Genomic DNA, 25,102 nt, shown 5'->3' with positions numbered 1-25,102 from the left:
AATCAGAATTCATTACTTTGTAAGTGAAATATGTCCATGTTCAGTTCTTCCAGGTGATGCCTGGATCCAATGCTGAGACTAAAATTTTAACAGTTACATCTATTGGCCCGACAGTCAAGACTTCCTCAACATGTTAAAGCTAGAGGATATGTAGTATATATACTAGAGAATATATATACATATATATACATATATATACATATATATACATGTGTGTATATATATACATATATACATATATATACACATGTGTGTATGTATATATATATATATATATATATATATAGCACTATAGCACTGTCCTCCCATTGTTCATCGATTTGCTCAAGCAGGCCCAGTAACGTATCTATTTTAAGACTTGTTACTGTGTTTGGCATATCAAATACGTCACGGGTAGCTTGCCAGGCTCTGCTGTGTGGGCGAGATACTCTCGGTAGCTTGCTCTCCAAAAGGGGCGGAGGAATTGAACCTGGGTCAGCTGGGTAGGCTGCGTGCAAGGCAAACCCCCTACCTGCTGTGCTATTGCTCCAGTCCATATATATATGTGGGCCCAGTAACGTCTCCACTGTGAGACTTGTTATTGTTTTTGGTATATCAAATATCAAATATGTCACGGGTAGTTTGCCAGGCTTTGCCATGCTGGGGAGATACTCTGGGTAGCTTGCCGGGCTCCCCAAGAGGGGCAGAGGAATCGAATCTATACTATATAATACTGAGGAAGTCACCGTTAGTATATTCAGATAATCCCAGATCATGTAAGTTTTCTACTCATCAAATCATAAAATAATAATTTAAAAAAAATCAACCCAAACCTCTTTAACAAGTGTTCTGTACAGAAGTACATAAATAATGTGCAGTATTCTGAAAGCCCGAGGCTACTTCAGACACAAATTCACTATGGTGTGACCGCAAGTAAGTATCCAAAAGCTGGTCCAATCCTTACTTAGATGGGAGAGCAGATTGCTATAGTTGGGAAGTACTGTAACCATATTCCAACTGGAGTGTTCCTGTGCTGAGCAAAGCTGATCATGTAATCAGTGAAAAGCAGAGAAATGTGTGACCTCTAAGATTAGGTCGTTATAGCTTCTACCTTGATCCCTTAAACTGTTCACTCTGGATAAGCCACTGGATTTTAAGATCATATATGCAGCCCTGAAAGAAGAGGTAAAGTTCAAACCAGCACCTTGGGGAGAAATGTGGCCCTAAGGTAGCATGTGTGCCAAACAGGCATAAGGCCTGAGCTGCCTCAGCACAAATGCCCCTGAAAACCAATGGCTGTAGCTCTAGTGGTTCCTAAGCACTGCCAGGCTTGAGCATTAAAGCTGGGCCATAGCAGCCAGCAAAGCATTGCCAGGTGTTGCCTCACTATCATCAGTCCAGAGGAGCAGCCCAGACGGGGACTTACTGCCACCTTGGCCCACCAATCTGCAAGCTGCCTTATCTAAACTCTACTTCCAGGTCTTCTCCTAGGTAAATTGCTTCCTGTGGACCACAGAGGCAAGGTGCTCTCTGAGTCACTAAGATTACCATCTTCTGGCTTAGTGTTTTGAAAGAGCTTCTCTACTCATGACTTTCTCTCAGGTGACTGGCCCAAGAGGAGTGAAATGACCTCTCAGATTTTTAAGAACCTGAAGATATTCTGAAGAGGCAACAATTTTTAGTTCAGCCTAATTTTGAATCAAGTTAAGTTACTCGTTTTACTTGTACCTCCATTTTCACATGTCTAATACAGGAAATGAGGCCCAGAGAGACTCCATAGGAGCTAAGATGCTTGCCTTGCATGTTGCCAATCCCACTTGGAACCCTGGCACCTCATATGGTCCCACAAGCGAGTGACTCGAGCACTTAGCCAGGAATAGTAGCTCCTGAGCACCACTGGGTATGTGCCCTCCCCATAAACAAATCAAATGGGAAATGGGTAATAATGGAAAAAATATTGTCACTGTCACTGTTCTCCCGTTGTTCATCAATTTGCTCGAGCGGGCCCAGTAACATTGTGAGACTTGTTACTGTGTTTGGCATATCGAAGACATCACGGGTAGCTTGCAGGCTTTGCCATGCGGGCGAGATACTCTTGGTAGCTTGCCGGGCTCTCCAAGAAGGGCAGAGGAATCAAACTCAGGTTGGCCTTTTTGGCTGCGTGGAAGGCAAACACCCTACCCACTGTGCTATCGCTCCAGCCCTTGGAAGAAATACAAGACTTTTAATGATATCCAAGATCTCTTCCAGTTCAGTAATTCCCTATCATCTCATTGATTCTTCAATTGTCTAAAGGAAAGAAAGCAAACTAAAACAAAGACATATTTAAATCAAATAAAACAGGAGTGAAAGAACTGTAACTAACAATAATAACTCAACTTAGTATATTTAGATTTTTAGTAGAGAGAAAAAAAACAAGCTGGGCTGGGATGTGCTTAGTGTCTGAGCAAACATCCTGCAGTGTGTGTGAGGTCCTGGTCTAATGCCTGGTACTGAAAAATAAAAAATTAGTAAAAAAAAAAAAATTACAAGAACTCCAGATCTGTGCAAGAGAATAGCTTCTGTATATTACTGATGCACCAATGTAGTGATTATACAGTCTTCATGCTAAAGTCAAATGTCTTAAAAATACACTGACGTGTTATATTAAATTTTCTATAGGACAATGTCAATTCATGTAAAGAACAATATAGTTATCCCAAGGATAGAAATTGTTTTTGAACCAAGTAGGATTCATCCTGGGGATACAAGGATAATTTAATATACACGAGTCAACCAATGTAATATACCATATTAATAAAAGAAAAAAGAATTCCATATAATCGTATCAATAGATGCCAAGAAAGCACTGACAAGATCCAGCACCCACTCATGATAAAAACTCAACAAAGTGGGAGATGAAGAAACTTCCCTCAATACAATCAAAGCCATTAACCACAAGCCTACAGCAAATATACTCAATGGGGAGAAACTAAAAGCCTTCCCTCTAAGATCAGGCACAAGACAATGCTGCTCACTCTCACCACTCCTATTCAATATAGAATTGGAAATCCTTGCCATAGCAGTTAGGTAAGAAAAGGGTATCAAGGGCATACAGATAGAAAAGGAAGAGGTCAAGCACTCACTATTTGCAAATTGACATGATACTATATTTAGAAAATCCTAAAGACTCCACCAAAAAGCACCTACAAAAATATATTTGTATAGAAAAGTGGGAATTCCATGGTTGGAAGCTTCCCACAAGTGGTGGTGGGGGTGTGTGGAAGGGCTATTAAGAGAGAGGGGGGACCACCACTCTGATAAAGGACAAAAATAGTTCGAAATGATCACCCTGGACTGACTACTGAAAGAAGGTAAAGAGATATACATAATCATCTTTCAATACCTATATTGCAAACCACAATAAGTAGTAAAAGGAGAGAGAGTGAAGGGGGGGGGAGAGAGACAGAAAAGAAGGTAGGTAGTTGGTAAGAGAGAAACTGGGGACATTGGTGGTGGGAAATGTACACTGGTGATAGGATGGGTGTGGGAACACTGTATGACTGAAACCCAATCATGAACAACTTTGTAACTGTGTATCTCCCAGTAATACAATGAAAAGAAATTGTTTGACTTCATATTTAATAGTCAACTGCAGAAATCAAGTGTAAGTATATACAACTTTAAATATATGTTAAAATATTTAAAATTATATTGTCTCGGAGATATAACAAAAATATTATAAATAGGTTGCTCCACCATTTCAGGTGAGGCTTGCCTCCAGCAGACATCACTAATCTAATCTGGAACAAGAGGCAGGACCCTTCCTTCCAGCTAGGTTGCAGCAGACTCCACAACAGATCTGTTCAACAAATGACACATCGCTCTTAGCTATTCTTCCTGTCATTTGATGAAGAGGGACAAAGAAGAAAGAGTAACCCCAGCCAAACCCTTCAGCATCTTCCAGGGGGGTTAGCTGCAAAGATTAACCCCACCACAGTAAGAACACGAGAAAAATCAATGGGGAAAACATACAGAAGTCCACCTAGCTCGGTACACGAAGATACCACTGAAGACACAAACAACACCAGCAAATCTTCACAGTGTCTAGTGATGACGGTGATCTGTGAGCTCAAAGAAATGATGGCACAAGGAAGTCTGCAATGCTCAAGAAAGAATAAGAGATAAAGGAAAAAGCTACTACAATCAGAAATGACAGAAATGAACAGAGCCGGTGATATAAAAACTGAACAGACATTCTAAATAGTAGAATGAAAGAAGCCAAGCAAAAGATCAAGAGCTCTAATATGAGGAAGAGGAAACAGCAGATGGTGAAAAATAATCTGAAAAGAAATGAACAGAATACCAGAGAATTGTAGGATGAGTTCAAGAGGAACAACAGTAAAAAGAATCCATGAAGAACAGAAAGGCAAATATGATAAAGAAACAATAGTCAAAGAAAATCATGTCTAAGAATTTCCCAGAGTTGAGGATTAAAAGCAGCGAGATTCAAGAGGCCCAGTGAAAATAGACCAACTAGAAAAACTCCAAGACCCATTATATTCAAAACGACAAAAGCCAAAGACATAGAGACAGAATATTGAAAGCATATGATCAAAAAGGGACTTATGTACAAAGGAAAGCTTATAGGATATATAGCAGCTCTATCAAATGAGACTCTAGAGCCAGAAGAATGTGGAAAGATTACTATAAAAACAACAAAATGAACACCTCCCCAAGAACACTCTATCCAGCTAGATTCTCATTCAGATTTGAAGGAACTGGAAAGAGCTACATGGACAGGCTTAGGGAATTCCTAGTCTTGAAAACAGTTTTGCAAGAAGTAACTTAAAAGAGCTTCTCACTCTGAAGGACAGACCAACCTTCCCAGTATGTGGCACTGGGTATGGCACCCAATAAAGGTGCTTATGGTTACCCTATACGAGACAAAGAAAGTAATGTTTATTCCTAGCTTGCTCAAGGACTTTCTACATTTCCAATAATGAATTAACATCATATTTATATTGGTTAAAATAATTTAGCAATCTATCATCATGAACTGATTTTTATTGATTATCTTATTATTGTAATTCCAATTGCCATTCTTTTAAAATTTTGTTGGAGCAAGTAATATGAAATAAATGTTTATATGCTAGCCAGGGGGGCAGGCTGGGGAGTGGGAACATGGGGCATTGGTAGATGGAGGGAAACACCAGTGGTAGGACTGGTGTTAGAACATCATATGTCTGAAACTATTATGAACAACTTTGTAAACCAGTGTCTTAGTAAAAATTAAAAGTAACAAATAAAGTTTTTTTTGTGTAAAAAATAATGAATTTCCCATTAAAAGATATGTATTAAAAACAGGGGGCTAAGGACATGGCTCAAAGTGGTTAAGCAAGATCCCAAGTTTGGTTCCTGGAACCACTGAGGCATATAACTGATAATCTCTGAACACTGACTACAACCACCAGGCTGAGTATTGCTGGATGGAACGAATAAAAAACTGAATTAATTTAAAATGTCACAAATCAGCATGGCATATAGAAAGCTGTCACATTAACTGTAGCACTGCACCGTAGCACTGTCCTCCTGTTGTTCATTGATTTGCTCGAGCAGGCACCAGTAACATCTAGTAGAAATAAACCCCCTTCTAAAGGAAATGCTCAGGACATAGCTCCTCCTCTGCTCTGTGCTTTCTCTTGCCCTTTATCCATATTGTTGAAGTGTAAACAGGATATTTTCTCTGTTCATAGGAAGGACAAATACCTCAATGCTCTAACCAATACTACGTCTTTCAGACTTCTCCAGTCAAAATCTTCTGCCTTGGACCAGAGAGATAGTATAAGCAGGCAGTCTTGCCCTGCATGCCGCTTACCCAGATTGATGCCCAGCACCTCATATGGTCCCCCTATTCCTCTCAGGAGTGATCCCTGTGTGCAGAGCCAGAAGTAAGCCCCAAGCACTGCCAGTGTGGCCCAAAAACTGGGCACCCAGGGTGGGAAGGAAGGAAATCCTCTGCTTTTGGCTTTACAAAGAAATGGTAATTTTTGCATAATACGTACAAAAGTACTAAAGGCCTTCAAGTTAATAACTTTCATGTTTGTCTTTCCAAAGTATACCATTTGTATCATAAAAAGAACCTGAACAATATGTAACTAGGTAAAAAATGTCAAGGCTTCCTTAAACTAGTCAAAGAAATAATTTTAACTTTTGCTTGTACAAAGTTCAGAGTAGACCATTCAGACCCACTATCTTTTAGAAGCCAATTTTAAATGTGAAATAAAATATTAAAATAATCAAAAGCATAAAATAACTGCCTATATACAAGGAATTAGTTCAAGTACTCAAGCAGTCAAAATCTAGAACGGCAATCTCCACTTTTACTTTTATGGGTTTGCCAAAAAAGAAGCTGATTTGGTGATTTGTTTCCTGGCCTGTGGCACTGGAGGACAAAAGTTAGGGTTTGGGACTGAGAAGTGACTCCAAAGCGGTGCAGACTGAAAAAGACTAGTAAGGAACTAGAGGATAGTTGAGAAAGGTAAAGAATTGAAAGTGAATTGAGAGGCTCTTGGGAATAGCAGGGAAGTCTCTGAAAAAAACAACCAACCAAAAAAAAAAAAAAACAAAAGCCACCAATCAAAACAAGTTTCACATGATACATCAAGTCATTCCTACTACAGACAACGGAACTGGTCAAATGCATGGCATTATTGATCTACTGCAAACTTAGAACAGTATGCAGTCTACTGGGCACGCACTAATGATAAGCTCACAAGAATAAGCTAAGCCTATTTTTGCTAGGAACTGAAAATTATCAAAGATGACATGGCAGAATTAGTTTTTCATAGGGTAAAGGGGTGACACCAGCTGTGCTCAGAGCTTACCCCTTCCTGGCTCTGCACTCAGGAAGCACTGCTGGCAGTGCTGGGAACCATATGGAGTACCAGGAACCAAAACAGGGCTGGCTGATGCAGGCTAGCTCCTTACTTAACCCTATACTCTATCTCCAGCCCCACTGATCCCTGTCCCTCTGCCCTTTTTCCTCCTCTTTCCATTTCTATTTTGTGGGTGCTGGGAATTGAAGCCAGAACCTCAATTTGAAAAGCATACTTTGTCACTTGAGCTACAGCCCCAGCAAGATGGTAGACCAAAAATATTTAAAAACTAAATAAAAGTTTTTTTTTTTGCTTTTCAGGTCACACGTGGCGATGCCCAGGGGTTACTCCTGGCTTTGCACTCAGGAATCACTCCTGGCAGCATTCAGGGGACCATATGGGATGCTGGGATTCAAACCCAGGTCGGCCATGTGCAAGGCAAATGCCCTACCCACTGTGCTATCACTCCAGCCCCTAAATAAAAAGTTTAATTCAGAAAAAATTAAATAAATTAAGAACTTACTGGATAACAACACATTAGACATTGGTGAAAAACTGAACTTTAAAGATATATCAAACCAAACTAGCAAGAAGCCTTGAGAGAAAAAAAGGAAAAAAGTAGAAAAGATGGTTAAACAGTTGAATATGATATAACATACTAAAGTACCAAAAGAGTAGAACCAAAGGAAATTCCTTGGGAAAAAATAGTTTAAGAGTTTCCAGAATAAGCCGGCCTCACATGCTGGGGGAAAAGGCAGCTCAGATAGAGAAGGGAACACCAAGTAAAGTGCAGTTGGAGGACCTGCTCAGGATGGGAGATGCATGTTGAAAGTAGACTAAAGATCGATCACAATGGCCACTCAATACCTCTACTGCAAACCACAACACCCAAAAGAAGAGAGAGAAAAAAGGGAAATGCCCTGCCACAGAGGCGGGCGGGGAGGGGGCAGTGGGGGGAGGGGGGGGAGGGATACTGGGATCATCAGTGGTGGAGAATGGGCACTGGTGGAGGGATGTGTACTCGAGCATTGTATGACTGAAAACCAAGCATGAAAATAAGTATATCTGTAACTGTACCTCACAGTGATTCACTAATAAAAAAAAAATTAAAAAAAAAAAAAGAAGTTTCCAGGACACGATCCATGTATTTGTGAAGTTCAAAAAATTCAGTGCAAATCACAGCATAATAAAATACCTTTATGTTCATTTTCAGGTCATACCCAGAGATGCTCAGGACATGTAATACAGTATAATAGTTAAGTAAACAAAGATAAACATCTTAAAAAAGCAGGCAAAGGAAACAGAAGCATGTAGAGCTGAGTTCTGAACAGCAATAAAATGTTCTGAAATAAAATAACCAACCAAGAATTCCATGTCTAGCAAAAATATCCTGCAAAAGTGAGATAAAATAAGGACATTTTCCAGGCCAACATAGAAGCTTTTAAAAAAGTTTTAGATTCTTTTTTTAGCAAGTATAAATTTATTAATTAGTTTTTATATATTACATGGGTTGGAGTGATAGCACAGCAAGTAGCTCGTTTGCCTTGCAGCAGCTGACCCTGCCAACCGAGGTTTGATTCCTCTACCCCTCTTGGAGAGCCCAATAAGCTACTGAAAGTATCTCGCCCGCATAGCAAAGCCTGGCAAGCTCCCCGTGACGTATTCGATATGCCAAACACAGTAACAAGTGTCACAATGGAGACGTTACTGGGCCCGCTTGAGCAAATCGATGAACAACGGAGGACAGTGACAGTGACTTTTTTATTATTATTAAGGCACCATGAAGTTACACAGTTATTCCTAGTTATATTTCAGGCATAAAGTGTTCTGGCACTAGTCTTACCACTGGTGTCTACATTCATATACCAGTTCCCAGGTTCCTTCAGGCCCCCAACCTAACCCCAGCCTGCCTTCTTTGACAGGTACCTTTTAGATTTGGCTGCTGTAGTCTGGACCTCAAGCTTTCAGTGTTGTTGGCTCTGTAGATCTAACTACACCACAGCTTTATCCTACTGATGTGTCTGCATTCCTTGATCCTTGGGTCTTATTTCCCATCTACCTCTTCTTACTATCTACTCCCACTCCCTGTTTCTTTCCTTCTCCTTCTCCTTCCTATACGGAAATCAAGTCATCTCCCCTTAATAGCTTGCTGTCCCTCTTCCAGCTCCTGTATGCACTGCAGATAAATGAGATCATCCTGCATTTGTCCTTCTTCTAGCTTACTTCATTTAACATTATAGCTTCCAGTTCCATCCGAGTTGCAGCAAACTGCATGATTTTCTTGTTCCTTACAATAACATAGTATTACACTGTAAATATATGCCACACCTTCCTAAGTCAGTCATCTGTCTATGGGCACAAAGTCTGTGCTACTATAGCTACTATACTCAGTGCTACAATGAATACTTGGTGTGCATAAATCCTTTTGAATGAATGTTTCTGTCCTGGGAGTAGATACCCCAAGGTGGGTATCTATGGCAGCTCACATCTTAGTTAACTGAGAACTCTACATACTATTTTCTATAAGGGTTGAACTAGACAAGATTCCAATGAACAGTGGATGAGAGTTCCTTTCCCCCACATCCCTGTTAAGAGATTGCTTCCACTCTTTTTCCAATGTGACGTTCTTACTACTGAGTGAGATATCACATCATTGTCCCGATTTGGATTCCTCTAATGATGCAATTTTTTATAGTGCAGCTTTTTTTTTTTTTCTGAACAAAATGAGTCAGAAGAGAGGGGCAGAGAAGAACTGCACTCATTTGTGGGATATAAAAACATAGTCTGAGACTGATACCCAAGGATTGAAAAAAAAAAAAGACAGAGGACTGCCAGCTGTTGGAAGCTTGCCACAAGTATCTGGGGGGCAGAGGGCAATTAGCATAGAGAAGGGACCACTATGACAATAGTTGGAAATGCTCACTCTGGACAAGAACTGAGTGCTGAAAGGAGATAAAGGGATATGCACGATAACCTTTGAGTATCTGTATTGCAAACCGTAATGCCCAAAAGAGGAGAAAGAAAGAGACAGAGAGGGAGAGGGACAGGGAGAGAAGGGGAGGTGGGGAAAGGGAGAGGGAGGAGAAGGAGAGGGAGGGGGGAAGAGAGAGATAGAGAAGAGTGCATGCCAAGAGGCAGGTGGGGGGAGGGGGAAAGGGGGGATGGGAGGGACGCTGGTGCTGGAAAATGTACACTGGTGAAGGGACTGATGTTGGAATATTTTAGGACTGAAAAACTTTGTAACTGTATCTCATGGTGATTCAATTATAAAATAATTTCTAAAAAGTATAGCAGTTTTTCATGTACCTATTGGCCATCTATTTTACTCAGAAGTCCTGTTCATTTCCACTCCCCATTTTTATGGGATTTCGGATACTTTTTTGTTGCTACATTGTGAAAAACAACAATTTATCTGATGTGTGAGTTGAAATATTTAAATTTTTTTTTCTATTTCATGAATGAGGCCAGTTGTAGTTATTCAGGTCTCCCAAAGAAGAATAGAAAGAGCTATGCTTGGAATATCACGTTTCACTCAAATGAGAGAACGAATCCGGAGTTCTGACATCCATCGACGATCAAGAATCAGGGACGCTGTCTCATTTGCCAAGGTGTCGAAAATCAGATGGGCTGGTCACGTAATGAGTTTTAAAGAAGACCGCTGGACTAGAGCTGTTACCGACTGGATTCCACGGGATGTCAAAAGACCGCGTGGCCGCCCACCTACCAGATGGTCAGACTTCTTCGTCAAGATCATGAACGATCGGTTTGAGGCCCTTCATGTTCCCAGAGTGAACAGATGCCATTGGGCTACACTAGCACGCGACAGGGACAAATGGAGACATTACTGGCGCCCGCTCGAGCAAATCGACGACTAACGGGAAGTTAAGTGATTAAGTGATTTCTATTTCGTTAGCTGTCTTTTAGTTTTAGCCCAAGTTTCTTTTGCCATGCAGAAAATCTTTAATTTGATGTAGTCTCATTTGTTTATTGTTTTATTTTGTTGCCTTTGTCAGTGCCACTGTTTTATTAAAGACACCTTTGCGGTCCACATTTTGGAGTGTTCTGCCAATATTATCTTAAATGTACTTTATAGATTCTGGTGTTATCTCAAGGTCTTTTAACTACTCTGAATTGACTTTTGTGTACGGTGGATGATATCAATCCACCTTTAATCTTTTACATGTGGTTATCCAGTTTTCTCATCACCATTTAAGAGGCTAACTTTATTCCATTTCATATTCTCAACTACCTTTGTCAAGAATTCACTGAGAGGCTGGAGCAATAGCATAGAGGGTAGGGTATTTGCCTTGCACATGGCCAACACGAGTTCGATTCTCAGCATCTCATATGGTCCCGAGCATCGCCAGGAGTAATTCCTGAGTGCAAAGCCAGGAGTAACCCCTGTGCATAGCGAGTGTGACTCAAAGAGGAAAAAAAAATAATCGCTGAGCCTAGATATGGAGATTTGTCCTTGAGTTTTCGATTCTGATCCACCGGTCAGAGTTTATCCTTATTCCAGTATCATACAGTTTTGATCACTGTAGCTGTACAGTAAAGTTTCAAGTTACATAATAAGGCATTTGTCAGTTTATTTCTAAATATGTCTTTGTATATTCAGCATCTTTTCTGATACCATACAAACTTTATTACTGATTGTTCTAAGTCCTTGAAGAATTTCATCTGAATTTAGATGGGGATTGTGTTGAATTAACATACAATTTAGATAGGACGGTCATTTTGATGATTTGGATTGTTCTGATCTATGATCACAGACTAAGTCATGCCAAAACCCCTCAACAAAACAGAGGTGGAAGGAACCTTCCTCAAAATAGTTAAAGCCATCTATCATAAGCCTATAGCCAGTGTCATTTTTATTGGTGAAAAACTGAAAGAATTCCCCGAGATCAGGTACAAGGGGTTTTAGCATGAATGCTGAATCTTGTCAAAAGCTTTCTCTGTATTGATTTATATGAATTTTATGTTTCCTTTTACTGATGAGGTGACTTATATTAACTTACTTGCACCATGTGGGCACAGGGTCAAGTCCATAATCTACCGAATCTCTCACCAAAATGGGCTTTAAAGGAACTTTCCTCAAAAAGCCATCTATGACAAACCTATGGCAAGGATCATCCTCAATGGGGAAAAACTAAGAACCTTCCCTCTAAGATCAGGCAAGAGACAAGGATGCCCACTCCTCCACTGCTGTTCAATATAGTACTGGAAGTACTTGCAACAGCAGTTAGACAAGAAAAAGATATTAAGGGCATTCAGGTAGGAGAGGAAGAAATCAAGTTCTCACAATCTGCAGATGACACGATACTATACTTAGAGAACCCTAAAACCTCTACCAAGAAACTCTTAGAAACAATAGACTTGTATAGCAAAGTTGCAGACTATAAAATCAATACCCAAAAGTCCATGGCTTTCCTATACGCAAATAATGAGAAGAAAATGACATGAATAAAACAATCCCATTCACAATCGTGCCTCAGAAAATCAAGTACCTAGTAATCAGCTTAACTAAGGATGCAAAAGACCTGTACAAAGAAAACTACAAGACAGTACTTCAGGAAATAAAAGAGGACAAAAGGAAAAGGAAAGATATCCCCTGCTCATGGATCAGGAAAATTACCATTGTCAAAATGGCAATACTCCCCAAAGAATTGTACAAATTCAATGTGATCCCTATAAGGATACTCATGACATTCTTCAAAGAAACGAAGCAAACACTCCTGATATTCATATGGAACAATAAGCCCCTACGAATAGCTAAAGCAATTCTTGGGAAAAAGAAAATGGGAGGAGTCAACCTCCCCAACTTCAAACTCTACTATAAAGCAGTAATAATTAAAACAGCAATGGTACTGTAACAAACGCAGAGCCGCAGACCAATCGAACAGGGTTGAATATACTGACATTCCACACCCCAAATATATGATCAGCTAATCTTTGATAAGGGAGCAAGAAATGTGAAGTGGAGCAAGAAAAGCCTCTTTAACAAATTGTGCTGGCAAAACTGGACTGCTACATGCAAAAAAATGAGCTCAGATCTCTAACTAACACGATACAAAAGTAAGATCAAAATGGATTAAAGACCTCAACATCAGACCAGAATCCATAAGGTACATTGAAGACAAGGTTGGCAAAACCCTCCATGATACTGAAGCTAACAGTATCTTCAAAGATGACTTGCCAGACCTGCCATCCTTCTCAAACATGTCTGAGACTTCCCTTGTGTGCCCCCTCCCCACCCAGCCCAGAGCCCCTTACCTCCAGCAGCAGAAACCTGGCCCTGGGGGCACCACCTGACTTCCGCTGGGAGTGCACGTGCAACTACCCATCATCCTTCTCAAACAGATCTGTGGTCCCGGAGATTAGCAACCAGACCAGCTAGGGGTGTGGCCTCCACTCGAGGGGCATGGCCTCAAAGGTAGGCATGGCCTTCTGTATGGCCTGAGTTTAAATTTCCCATTCCCAGTACTATCGACTCACATCCCAACCTTTATCACCTAATTCTGTGGAAAACGTCCTGGCCACCTCAAACACAATATGACAACAATCCACAAGCTGTACAAGCCCCATACAAAAAAGCATCTCCTCCAATACTTCACTAGATGCCTAACACAGGTCACAGAATAATGTCAGAGAGGAAGGACATAGTCTAGAAGAGGAGAAGGGTGACCACCATCGACCAAGCTTATTCAGAATCCTTTCCCGCAATAAGAGGGAACAGTGCTAGTGAACTTGAAGGGTTTACCTCTATACAACCACAACAGCATTAAAGAAACAGCGCAAATCCCCACTACGAGTAGAGGACAAAGAGAAGAGTCCCAAATCCTCAACAGGTGTTACCCACAAATACGATCTCTGCAAGCATTACTCAGTAAGGAAGAAAGGGCCTACATAGATAACTTGACCTCAAAGCTCAAGATCTTAGAAAAAGACCAACAAAAGGAAACCAAATCTAGCAGAAGGAAAGAAATAATAAAAGTCAGAGCAGAAATTAATAACATGGAAACCCTAAAAACAATCCAAAAGGTCAATGAAACCGAGCTGGTTCTTTGAGAAAATAAACGAGATTGATAAACTACTAGCAAGACTCACAAAGAAAGAGAGAGAGAGAACCCTATAAACTGAATCAGAAAGGAAAAAGGGGACGTCACAACAGAAACCAATGAAATTCAAAAGATCATCAGAGACTACTTTGAGAGTCTGTATGCCACAAAACAAGAGAACCTAGAAGAAATGGATAAATTCCTGGATTCCTATAACCTCCAAAGACTGAACCAGGAACACTTGGAATATCTGAATAGACCCATTCATATCAAGGAAATTGAAACTATAATCAAAAGTCTTCCCAAAAATAAAAGCCCAGGCCAAGATGGATTTACTAGTGAATTCTCCCAAACATTTAAAGAGGACCTGTTGCTAGTTCTCCTCAAGTTTTTCCAGGTAAGTGAAAAAATAGAAATTCTCCCAAGCAGTTTCTATGAGGCACATATCTCCCTAATAACAAAAGCAAAGACAACACAAAGAAAACTATAGGCCAATAACCCTGATGAACATGGATGCAAAGATCCTCAACAAACTATTAGCAAATAGAATTCAACAACTCATCCAAAAGATCATATACCATGACCGAGTGGGATTCATCCCGGGGATGCAGGGATGGTTTAACATTCAGAAATCAATCAACATAATCTATCATATCAACAAAAGTCACTGCCACTGTCCTCCCATTGTTCATCGATTTGCTCGAGCGGGCCCAGTAACGTCTCCATTGTGACAATTGTTACTTTGTTTTGTATATCAAATACGTCACAAGTAGCTTGCCAGGCTTTGCCGTGCAGGCTAGGCACTCTCGGTAGCTTGCCGGGCTCTCCGAGAGGGGCGGAGGAATCGAACTCGGGTCGGCCATGTTGGCCACTTGCAAGGCAAACGCCCTACAGCTGTGCTATCGCTCCAGCCCATCAACAAAAGATAAAAAACATGATCATATCAATAGATGCAGAGAAAGCATTTGACAAGATCCAGAACCCATTTATGATGAAAACACTCACCAAAATGGGTTTTGAAGGAACTTTCCTCAAGATAGTCAAAACCATCTATGACAAACCCATGGCAAGCATTATCCTCAATGGGGAAAAACTAAGGGCCTTTTCTCTAAGAACAGGGACAAGAAAAGAATGCCCACTCTCACCACTTCTTTTCAATATAGTGCTGGAAGTACTTGCTATAGTGGTTAGGCAAGAAAAAGCTATTAAGGGAATACAGATAGGAAAGGAAGAAATCAAGTTCTCACTATCTGCAGATGATATGATACTATACCTAGACAATCCTAAAGCCTCTACCAAGAAACTCATAGAAACAACAGACTTGTACAGTAAAGCGGCAGCCTATAAAATAAATACATAAAAGTCCATGGCCCTTGGCCCCAGAAGCACAAGGACTTAATGCAGAACCCAGCAGCTTGGATCAGAAAAGTGAACGGACTATGCGTTGATCCAGCCCATCAAGTCTGCCGGAGGGGAAAGGGTGTTGCCCCATTCGCCCTCTCCTCTCTGGAAAGAAAGATGGCGGCCACATGGGAGCCTTGTGGACAGCAGGTATGAGCCGGGAGTGTGGGGGCGACTAAAACCTCATGGGAAGGGGGGCGTTTCGCTCCGCCCCTCACGCCCTACCGAGGCCACCAGTTACCCCCCACGAGCGGCTCTCCAGCACGGCCACGACTCCAGAACACAGAAACCAATTTCTTAACTATCTGACTTTCAGTAGAAATACTTCCAGGGTCAATAGGTAAAATAGCAGAAATCCAAAACCAACATTTAATTCTTGAACCCAGCTGTAGAAAGCAAATCACTTCACAATGCTTTTTCAGCATGTCTGATTTGGGGGGGGGGGGGGGGTAAACTCTAAATAATAGTGGTGAATCTTTTATTGAAACAATCTAATCAAAGCGGATAGAGTGTTAACTAGAATTCATCTGCCTCACAGGGACGGGGAGGGGTGGGGGGTGGGGTTTTATTGGGGTTCTTCATGGGAAAAAATAAGTATTGGTAAAGGGAAATGTGTTTGATATTTGCATGACTGAGACATAAACCTGAAAGCTTTGTAACCTTTCCCACAGTGATTCAATAAATAAATAAAAAAAAAAAAAAAAGAGAAAAAAAAAAAAGTCCATGGCCTTCCTATACACAAATAATGAGACAGAGGAAAGTGACATGAAAACAGCAATCCTATTCACAATTGTACCACAGAAAATCAAGTACCTTGGAATCAGCCTAACTAAGGAGGTAAAGGGCCTCTACAAAGAAAACTATAAAGCGCTACTCCACGAAATAAAAGAGGACACAAGGAAATGGAAACATATCCCCTGCTCATGGATAGGAAGAATAAACATTGTCAAAATGGCAATACTCCCCAGAGCATTATACAGATTCAATGCGATCCCTATAAGGATGCCCATGAAATTCTTCAAAGAAATGGATCAAACACTCCTGAAATTCATATGGAACAACAAATGCCCACCAACAGCTAAACCAATTCTTGGGAAAAAGAAAATGGGAGGTATCACCCTCCCAACCTCAAAATCTACTACAAAGCGGTAACAAAACAGCATGTTACTGGAACAAAGGCAGAGATGCAGACCAGTGAAACAGGGTGGAATATCCCTACACACAACCCCAAATGTATGAACATCTAATCTTTGATAAAGGACCAAAAATGTGGAGTAAAGAAAGACTCTTTAACAAATGGTGCTGGCATAACTGGATAACCACATGCAAAAGAATCGGCTTTGACCTCAACCTAACACCATGCACAAAAGTCAAATCAAAGACCTCAGTATCAAACCAGAATCCATAAAGTACATTGAACACAAGGTTGGCAAAACCCTCCATGATATTGAGGCTAACGACATCTACAAAGATGACACACCACTGACCAACCAAGTGGAAACAGAGATAAACAAACGGGACTATATTAAACTAAGAAGCTTCTGCACATCAAAAGATACAGTGACAAAATACAAAGACAATCTACAGAATGGGAAAGGATATTCACTCACTACCCACCAGATAAGAGGTTGATATCAGGCACTGGTTGAACTCCATAAGAAGAAGACATCCAACCCCATCAGAAATGGGGTGATGAAATGTACAGAAATTTTCTCAAGGAAGGAATACGAATGGCCAAAAGGCACATAAAAAAAATGTTCTTCATCACTAATCATCAGGGAGATTTAGATCAAAACAACTGAGATATCACCTCACACCACAGAGACTGGCCCACATCCAAAAGAATAAAAGCAACCAGTGTTGGCATGGATGTGGGGAATAAGGGACACTCCTTCACTGCTGATGGGAATGCCAACTGGTTCAGTCCTTCTGGAATACAGTATGGACGATTCTCAAGAAACTAGAAATTGAGATCTATTTGACCCAATACAACTTCCTGGGTTTCAGTTATACAATGATCAAGTAAATCCCTGTAATGTCATCTGTATTCTAAACTATTTCAATGAGAGGGGATAAATATAAAAGACAGCAATCTTACACATGGAAATGCCATGTCCACTTATTCAGTATTTCCTGAGCATCTACAACAAGTCAGAAATGAGAGACACTATGCTAACAAAAGAAATAGTGCTGGAAACCATTAGATGATGCAACTAAATACAACTGTCATGTTAGCAATTACAACCTTGAACAGACTAACTTAATACTACTCTAGACTACTTGCTTTCTAAACACTCTAGGCTTTCCCTACTACTGGACTCCTGCTCTGGCTGTTCTAGGTCAAAGTAATGTTTGTCCACTCATCAGTACATGTAGAACATTTTTAACATGCAGATTCTCTATCTGGCATGGATATCCTGGTCAAGTGCCGCCTCTTTACTTGCTATCCTTAGCATACTTTGAATTCCACACCCATTCTTACACTGAGTGACTCCCAATCTCTGACTCAGCTATCACCATCAGAACTAGAAAGATAGTACAGAAGTTAACACACTTGACTTACATGCAGATGACCCTACTTCAATCTCCACCACCACCACATGCAGCATCAAGAGTGATCCCTGAGCACAGAACCAGGAGTAAGCTCTGGGCACTACCAGGTGTAGTTCAAACACCCCACACCCAAAGAAACAGTAATAAATTTCTAGGTGTTCCATGAATCCCATTCTCATCTTCATGGGATCTCACCCCATGACCCTCGAAATACTATGCACACACTGACAACCCACAAGTGTGTATCTTTGCCTGAACCTTTCCCTAAAACACTTAGCTAATAGCCTAGGGAGATCACAATTCAGATTCAATCCTCTCCCCGGCCCCACCAAGTGCAGCACTGGATATGGTACTCGTGGTCCCGTTACTGCCTAGCACTGCATCATGCACTCGCATAGTTAATCTGGTTAGCCAAGCATCGCTGGGAGTGGTGTCCAGACCCTCCAAATGAAGCTTGGACAAAAAACAAAACAAAATCCCCCTGAAAAAAAATCCTAGCGAATAAATGTGCCTGACTAAAATTTCCACTTGACTAACAGGTACCTCAAAGAGCATATCCAAAATAAATTTCTGATTTAAATCTCCAAACCTACCTCCCACTGTCCCATAGTCTTCATCTCAATAAAATATACAACCTTTCATTCAGTTAACTCATGTCAAAAGGCTGGAGAGTTATTCCTTATTTCTCTTTCTCTCCCACTCCATATCTAATCCATAAAAAATTTCTCATTACCTTCTAAATAAATATGATCTTTTCCCCTCCTCCACCACTATACCTAATCCAAGCACCAAATTTCTATTCATTTTACTTTTGTGTGAAATGAGGGTATTAAGTCTGAATAGGGACTACAGTCAGTTGCTACCATGAGATAAACTGACAGGAAACTGAAACCAAAACAAGATGAAATTGAGCCAAGATCTTGCTGATTTCACATGAGCTGCTGAGTAAAGTCCTTAGTTGAAGTTTAACTCAAGATCTAAAGATCAGTCTGCTTTCAAAGCTAGTTTGCATCTGGCTTTCTGCCACTTGCTATGTACTGATGAATCCTAGTGGGCCCTTTCAAAAAGCAGAGCTCTTCCCTATTCCAGTGTGCATGGGCACTATTAGAAAGAATGAATGTGTTTTGGGAACAAACACACAGGACACTAAGATCACTGCCATTTGCCCACTGTCAGCAGGGCTTCACAATCACTGTAACCATAAGAAATGTACCATAGACAGATGGTCTATGGGTCTCCAATCTCAAGAAGAAAAACAAATCTACTTCATGAGATAGGCACCCCTTTCTTAAGTATCACAATTTAGAGCATATGCTTATAGCAGTGTTGACACTGACAGTTTTGATGCACAGTTACCACATCTCACCATCGAATGCCCAGCACAAGCTATCACTGTTCTTATTTTCCAGGCACTTCTTCACTCTCCCGGTACAGCCCCCACCTTGAGTGGTAATCTCAGTTCTGTAATCCTTAGCCCAAGATTTGTTATCATTTGACATGGCCTATTCCTGTTTTACTTCTCACTATAGCACAGATGAGTAAGATCAACTGGTACATGTCCTCTTTCTGACTCACTTAACACAATACAGTCCAGTTCCATACAAGTTACAGCAAACTGCAAGATTCCATCTTTTCTTACTGCTGCACAGTATTCCACTGCATATACAGGTGCCATTTTCTCCCCTTTCACGGTCACCGGACATTTCAGTTGCTTCCCTATTCTGGCTTCTGTAGTAAGTGGGGCAATAAACATAGGTGTATATGCATCCATTTCATATGGGGGGTGGGGGTGGGTCGGGTCCCTCAGCAGATATGCAATCTTAAAGGAACTGAGCATTCAAATATCCTAACTTTACCCAATAATAATTTTTGTCTTATTTTTTAACAGAGGCCACACCTGGCACACACTCTGGTTGGTGTGCTTAGTGGCCACCAGGACTGTATGCACTGTCCAGTTACCAGAGCCACACTAACATCTTAAGTGCCGTGGTTGGGGGAGACAGATGTCTTGCAGGGCAGTGAATGAAGGGTACTGTAAGTGCAATGCATGTTCTCTGTCACGGGAATATCTCCCTAGCCCAAGTAACCCATTTTTAACAAGCCATTCATGACTATCTAAATGTATCACTAAAATTCTATGCATAGCTTACACCAACTGGTAGTAAGCAGCGTCAATACTACCTGAAAACTCTTATTTGTGCTTATTTCTCCACACAACACTATCAAGATATGCCACTGATAGTTGAAATCTTACCTTCAATCATCTGTTTAACTTCTTCCTACATTGAAATCCCAAGCTTCACCAGCTTCCTAGCATAAGGACCTGGGCATGACACAATGGCACCTCCTATAGGGCTTCTGTGAATGGTTTACTTCCCGAATGAAGAGATGAAGTGGGGAAAATTCCCTCCAGACTCCAGTGCCTATGTGAGAATGTGATGTCTGGCCTGCAAAGAGCCATCTGTAACCTTAAGAAGGCAAACATAAGCACAAGTAAGCACACTGAGCATTTAGGGGATCCTCAGGAATATCCTTACGCATCTCAACCACCTAATCAGGAATCCTCCAAATCCAACTCCTTGTTATAAAATACTTATTTCTACTGGGATCTGAACCTGGGCCAAACTAATAAAAACTACATTCAGGATCTGACAACTGACAGAGAGTGAGCAAAGAACCAAGCTTTCAAGTCCAGATTGCTTAGAGGAAGGTGGTTAGAAAGAAAAATCAGGAGGAAGAGTTGACTTCCACACGTAGCAGAGCTAAGACAGATGCACATACTAAGCAGTGAAAGCAGGAAGCAGAGTTACAGAAGTAAGAAACATCCCTGTGAAGATGATCCTCTACATCATCAAGAGAGACATTCTCATCAGAGGAATCAACTGAAAAGCACGGCAACCCTTGGGGACACCTCCTTGGGATCCAGAGTATCTCCTCATTTTAGAGAGGATTCATTCACTGGCTAAGCAAATGAGGATAAGTCCATCAGAGGTATTGCGCCAGAAAAGGCAGCATGAGCTTCTCAAGGAGTTCACGACTTCTGGAAAAAGGCTAGGAGAAGGTGCTTATTTTATTTCTAGGAGAGAAGACTGAGAGAGCAGCAGAAAACACTTGGACACTTAAGTGTTAATGTCACAGAACATTGAACTGGGTCACTAAGTTTTAATAAACTTCAAAACCAGGCCTATTTGGTTCAAAAGTCAATGTTGCCCCCACTACACCTGGCCCTAGGGTGAAAGAAATGGGGTGGCACAGCAGGCCGAAATGGTCTCCCAGACCTGCACTACACACACCACTGCATCCAACGAGCCTGGGAGTGGCAGCAGTACATACACGGACTACAGAGGGGAGAAACTGAGGAGGGCACACTAACAGGAGACTGCAGTGAAGGAGCGGACGGATGATGGGGAGGAGGCTGCGCTGAAACGAAGGGAAGGACAGGTCCTTTGCAGCAGGAGTAAAGTGGGTATGAGACTGAGACAGAAACGAGGGAAGCAGAGGAAAAACACCTCAGACAGCTGAGATCTTCATCAGCAATAAATCAAGCTATTTGCTATAAAAACCCACGAGACAAAAAGAAACATGATGAAAGCTCGGGGCTGAGGCACAGTGGCCCCCACTCTGCATACACCTGACCTGTGTGCGGGCGACCAGACCTGCACAGCCTGGGCAGGTGGGGCGAGACAGGAGCGGCGGCGGAAGGAGCCTGACCATGCTCCAGAGAAGAAAGCAATGGGGCTGCTCGGAGCAAAGGCTGACTTACAGGAGCAGCCCCGCTACACGGGAAGGAAATAAAGTCGGAAGCAGGCTAACGGTGGGCCGGCCACACAGACAGGGAGGGTTCCAAGAGGTGACAGGAGGGAGCGCGGGCTCCGTGAGCGTGGGAGCCCCGACCCGGCCGCCTCGGGAATCCCCATGCCAGCTGCAGCTCTGCCAGCGGCGGTGCCAGGCCCCGACCCTTCCATCCCCCTGCCAGAATGACAAGTCGTTCTGACCCCAGGCTCCTGGTCGCAGGAAAACGAAGGCTAGCGACGAATACGCCCCACCGAGGACGGGACCAACAGGCAAACGGCTCCCTTTCAAAACACTCAAAATTCCACCTCTAGATTTTAAAACCTGCACTGGAAGGTCTGAAACCTCCAGCAAAGGGAGAAACCGACTCAGTAGGCGGAACAAACAGCAGACCAAACCACCGGACGGCAAGAGCCGTGGACGGCGGGCCCCGCCGCCTCGTCCCCGCGCGCGCTGCTCCGGCCGGGCGAGGCGCCGGGTCCAGTCACGGCGGCCCGCGGGACAAAGCTCGGCCCGCCCCGCGCCGGCCCGCGCGGCCGCCCGCACTCACCTGCCGCGCTCGGCGCCGCCGCCGCGCCGGGAGCCCCGCCGGGCGCGCATAGGGCGCTCCCGGGCCCGCGAGGCGACGCCGCGCCGCTCACCGGCGGCCGACGACGCGCCCCGGGAAGCGCCTTGGCCCGCGCCGGCCGCCGCTCGGGTCCGACCGACGCTTCCGGTGCGCCCGCCCCGCCCACCAGGCCGCCGCCATCTTGGGGCGGTGCCGCGCTCTGCGCCTGCGCGCCCCGTCCCGACGCGGCGTCCCGGACCGCCGGCGTCCGGCCCCTCGCAACCCCCTCTCGTCTCTCGGGGCCGGCGCCCTGGTCCCCACACCCAGCTCTCGCCTCTCGGGGCCGGCTCCCGGGTCCTCGCACACGAGAGGCGCGGGGCGCGGGCGCGAAGCCTGGAAACAAGACGGGTGCGGGGCGGCCGGCGCCTCCCGCCCGCCCTCTCACGGCCTTCTCCACGGTCCCGTCAGTCGTGGGACCAAGGCTGCGCCCTGCCAGGATTCTCCCGCCGCTGTTAGCACTGGAAGCTCCGGAAAGGACAGATGGAAGCACCTCCTGTCTGCTGGGACCACTGAAGAGACGGCGTTCACCCGACAGCTCGTGACTTCGCGGGCCTAGAAACTGCTTGGAAATGGGCTTATTTTTGCTGGTTTGACCTCGTTCTGTTAGCAGCCGTCCTTAGATATTTCAGATACGGCTATTCAAGAATCTCAGTCATGTTGCTACTGCTGAGTAGGATCTCAACAAGGGGCTTTTGATTGAAAATGACTTTCAATAACTCTTTCCTTTTGAGCAGGAGCACAGCTCAAAAAAAGATTTTTAAAACATGGTAAAGAGGGATAATCTCAGCACAACATTCATGTATCCCAATGCCCATTTGCATTTTGGAACAAAAATCATTCAGGATCCTCTCCAGGATTACACATCGTTGTTCCTGCTTATCAGGGCATTTGCCTCAAGATATCTGAGGAGAACTTCTAGCAAGCTGGAAGCTGCCTGCCTTCACCCAGGGCCAATAGTTCTTAGATGAGTCAACTGAGGTTCATAGTTGAAGTAAACATACGCTTGTTGACTAAACCCAGTGAGGATGCGGGAGTATATGCCTGGAAAGATTCCCCCACTTTCTATCCCATTGGCGTGTAATTGCTCCTTGAAAATAAGATCTTTGATTTCAATGCTACTCTACCCCCTCTGGTAACTGTATTGTGGGTTGAATGTGTCCTCTTAAAAAGATACACTGAAATCCTGTCCATCTTCTGTTCTCTAGTACTAAAGAGTATGAACGTACTTGGGCCTGAGATCATTGCAGATGTTATTAGTTCAGTTAAATCATACTAGGGTAGAGTAGACCCCTATCTGATGGCACTATAAAGAAGCACTGGGAGAAAAGCATTTGATGTCAAAGTCAGACATCAGAGTTACTCAGTGACAACCAAGGAGTACCAATGATCACTGTCAATTCTCTGAAAGTTAGAAAGGCACAACAAGAATACTTCACAAATATGCATGACCAAAGAAACCCTGGTGAACCCCAAACACCCTGATTTCAGACTTAGAGCCTTCAGAAGATGTGAGATGTCGTGAGATGAGACATTTCAGCTGTTTGAAGCTACCAGTTTGTGCCATTTGGTTGCAGCAGCCTTGGAAATCAATGCATCATATATACATAAGTACATGATGGAGCTGAAATAGAGAAAAGAGAAGAACAGCAGAGTGGAGGTGTGAGCATATCCTAATGGGCAACAGGCCACTGGAAAGACCCAAGGCTGAGAAGCTTCCTCATCTGTGTAAGCAGGGACAAGGAGAGCTTCTCTGCCTCCTGACATCTGCAGTGACTAATAAGCTTTCTTCCATAGAGGTTGTCATCAAACCATCTGATAGATTCTGAGAAACAGTTTTGTAAACAATATGCTTTCTTTAGTGGGAAATGTGACAGTCTGGCTGAGAAGAAAGTCACTTCTATGTAAGAGTAGTAATGTGTGCCAAGTGCCAAGAGTGAATCTGATTTGGGATTGATGTTGAAAGGAGGGAAGAAAATTATGGACTGAATGAAAGGGAGTTTTCATGAAGGACTTTAGGAGAAAAGGAACATCTTAGAAGAATGCTGGATACCTGCAGAAGGTTAGGGTCAATTTTTGATGTGCAACCATGTGCTGATCCCAGAAAGCCCCGGCTGCAATCACTGGACACACATACCGAAATTAGAACCTCCAGTGCCTCTTGACCTAGACACTGGCAGTGGCCAATGCATCTCCTGAAATGATACACAACCATGGTTGATGCCACTACTCTCAACAGAAGGAAGGGTCACAATGAGAGACTCCATCCTCCTTTCAGTCTCAAGCCTGGGGGCAACTGATCAACACTTTAGCCCAATAGTATCCAATAGAAATACAATGCAAGCAACATAAAGAATCCCGAATTTTATAGTAGTAAAGGTAAAGGTAAAGGCCCTCCCGTTGATCGTCGATTTGCTCAAGCGGGCCCAGTAACGTCTCCATTGGAGACTTTGTTGTTACTGTGTTTGGCATATAGTAGTTACATTAAGAAAATAAGTAAAATTAATTTTCACCTGAAATTAATTTTCATCTTATTTTCAAGGAGAAATTACACGCCAATGGAATAGAAAGTGGGGGAGTCTTTCCAGGTGCAACAATAATCGGTATTCAGGGAATTAGCCATACTCTGGGTTCTTGCCCCAGCACGATGGACCTTAGAGTTTGGTGCTTAGAGCTTCCAGGAATGCAATCTAGACCTCTCACATGCAAAGCTTGTGCTATACCACTTTGGCACACCCCTGCTAATTCTTCATTTTAGTCATGCTTCCTATCTGAGAAACTTTAGTTGATTTGCATCTCTGGATCTTCCTTCTTGCCTTCAGAAATTGGAATGCCAATATTCTTGTCACAAACTTGCT

General features: G+C 42.8%; 1 protein-coding gene across 5 annotated transcripts in view; it reads right to left on the bottom strand.

Moving 5' to 3' along the window:
- The window catches only part of APC (APC regulator of WNT signaling pathway), a 150,581-nt gene extending 128,238 nt beyond the window's left edge, over positions 1 to 22,343 (bottom strand). For 4 of the 5 annotated variants that reach the window (XM_056139043.1, XM_056139045.1, XM_056139048.1 and 1 more), the window contains exon 1: positions 22,191 to 22,343. The gene's annotated coding sequence lies outside the window, so the exon portion shown is untranslated. The remainder of the gene's footprint in view (positions 1 to 22,190) is intronic. The other variant, XM_056139046.1, reaches the window with a different exon arrangement.
- Positions 22,344 to 25,102: the final 2,759 nt, after the last annotated feature.

This window comes from Sorex fumeus, unplaced genomic scaffold, assembly GCF_029834395.1.
Source record: "Sorex fumeus unplaced genomic scaffold, SorFum_2.1 ptg000131l, whole genome shotgun sequence".
Classification (NCBI taxonomy): domain Eukaryota; kingdom Metazoa; phylum Chordata; class Mammalia; order Eulipotyphla; family Soricidae; genus Sorex; species Sorex fumeus.
This window is presented reverse-complemented; position numbering and strand designations above follow the sequence as displayed.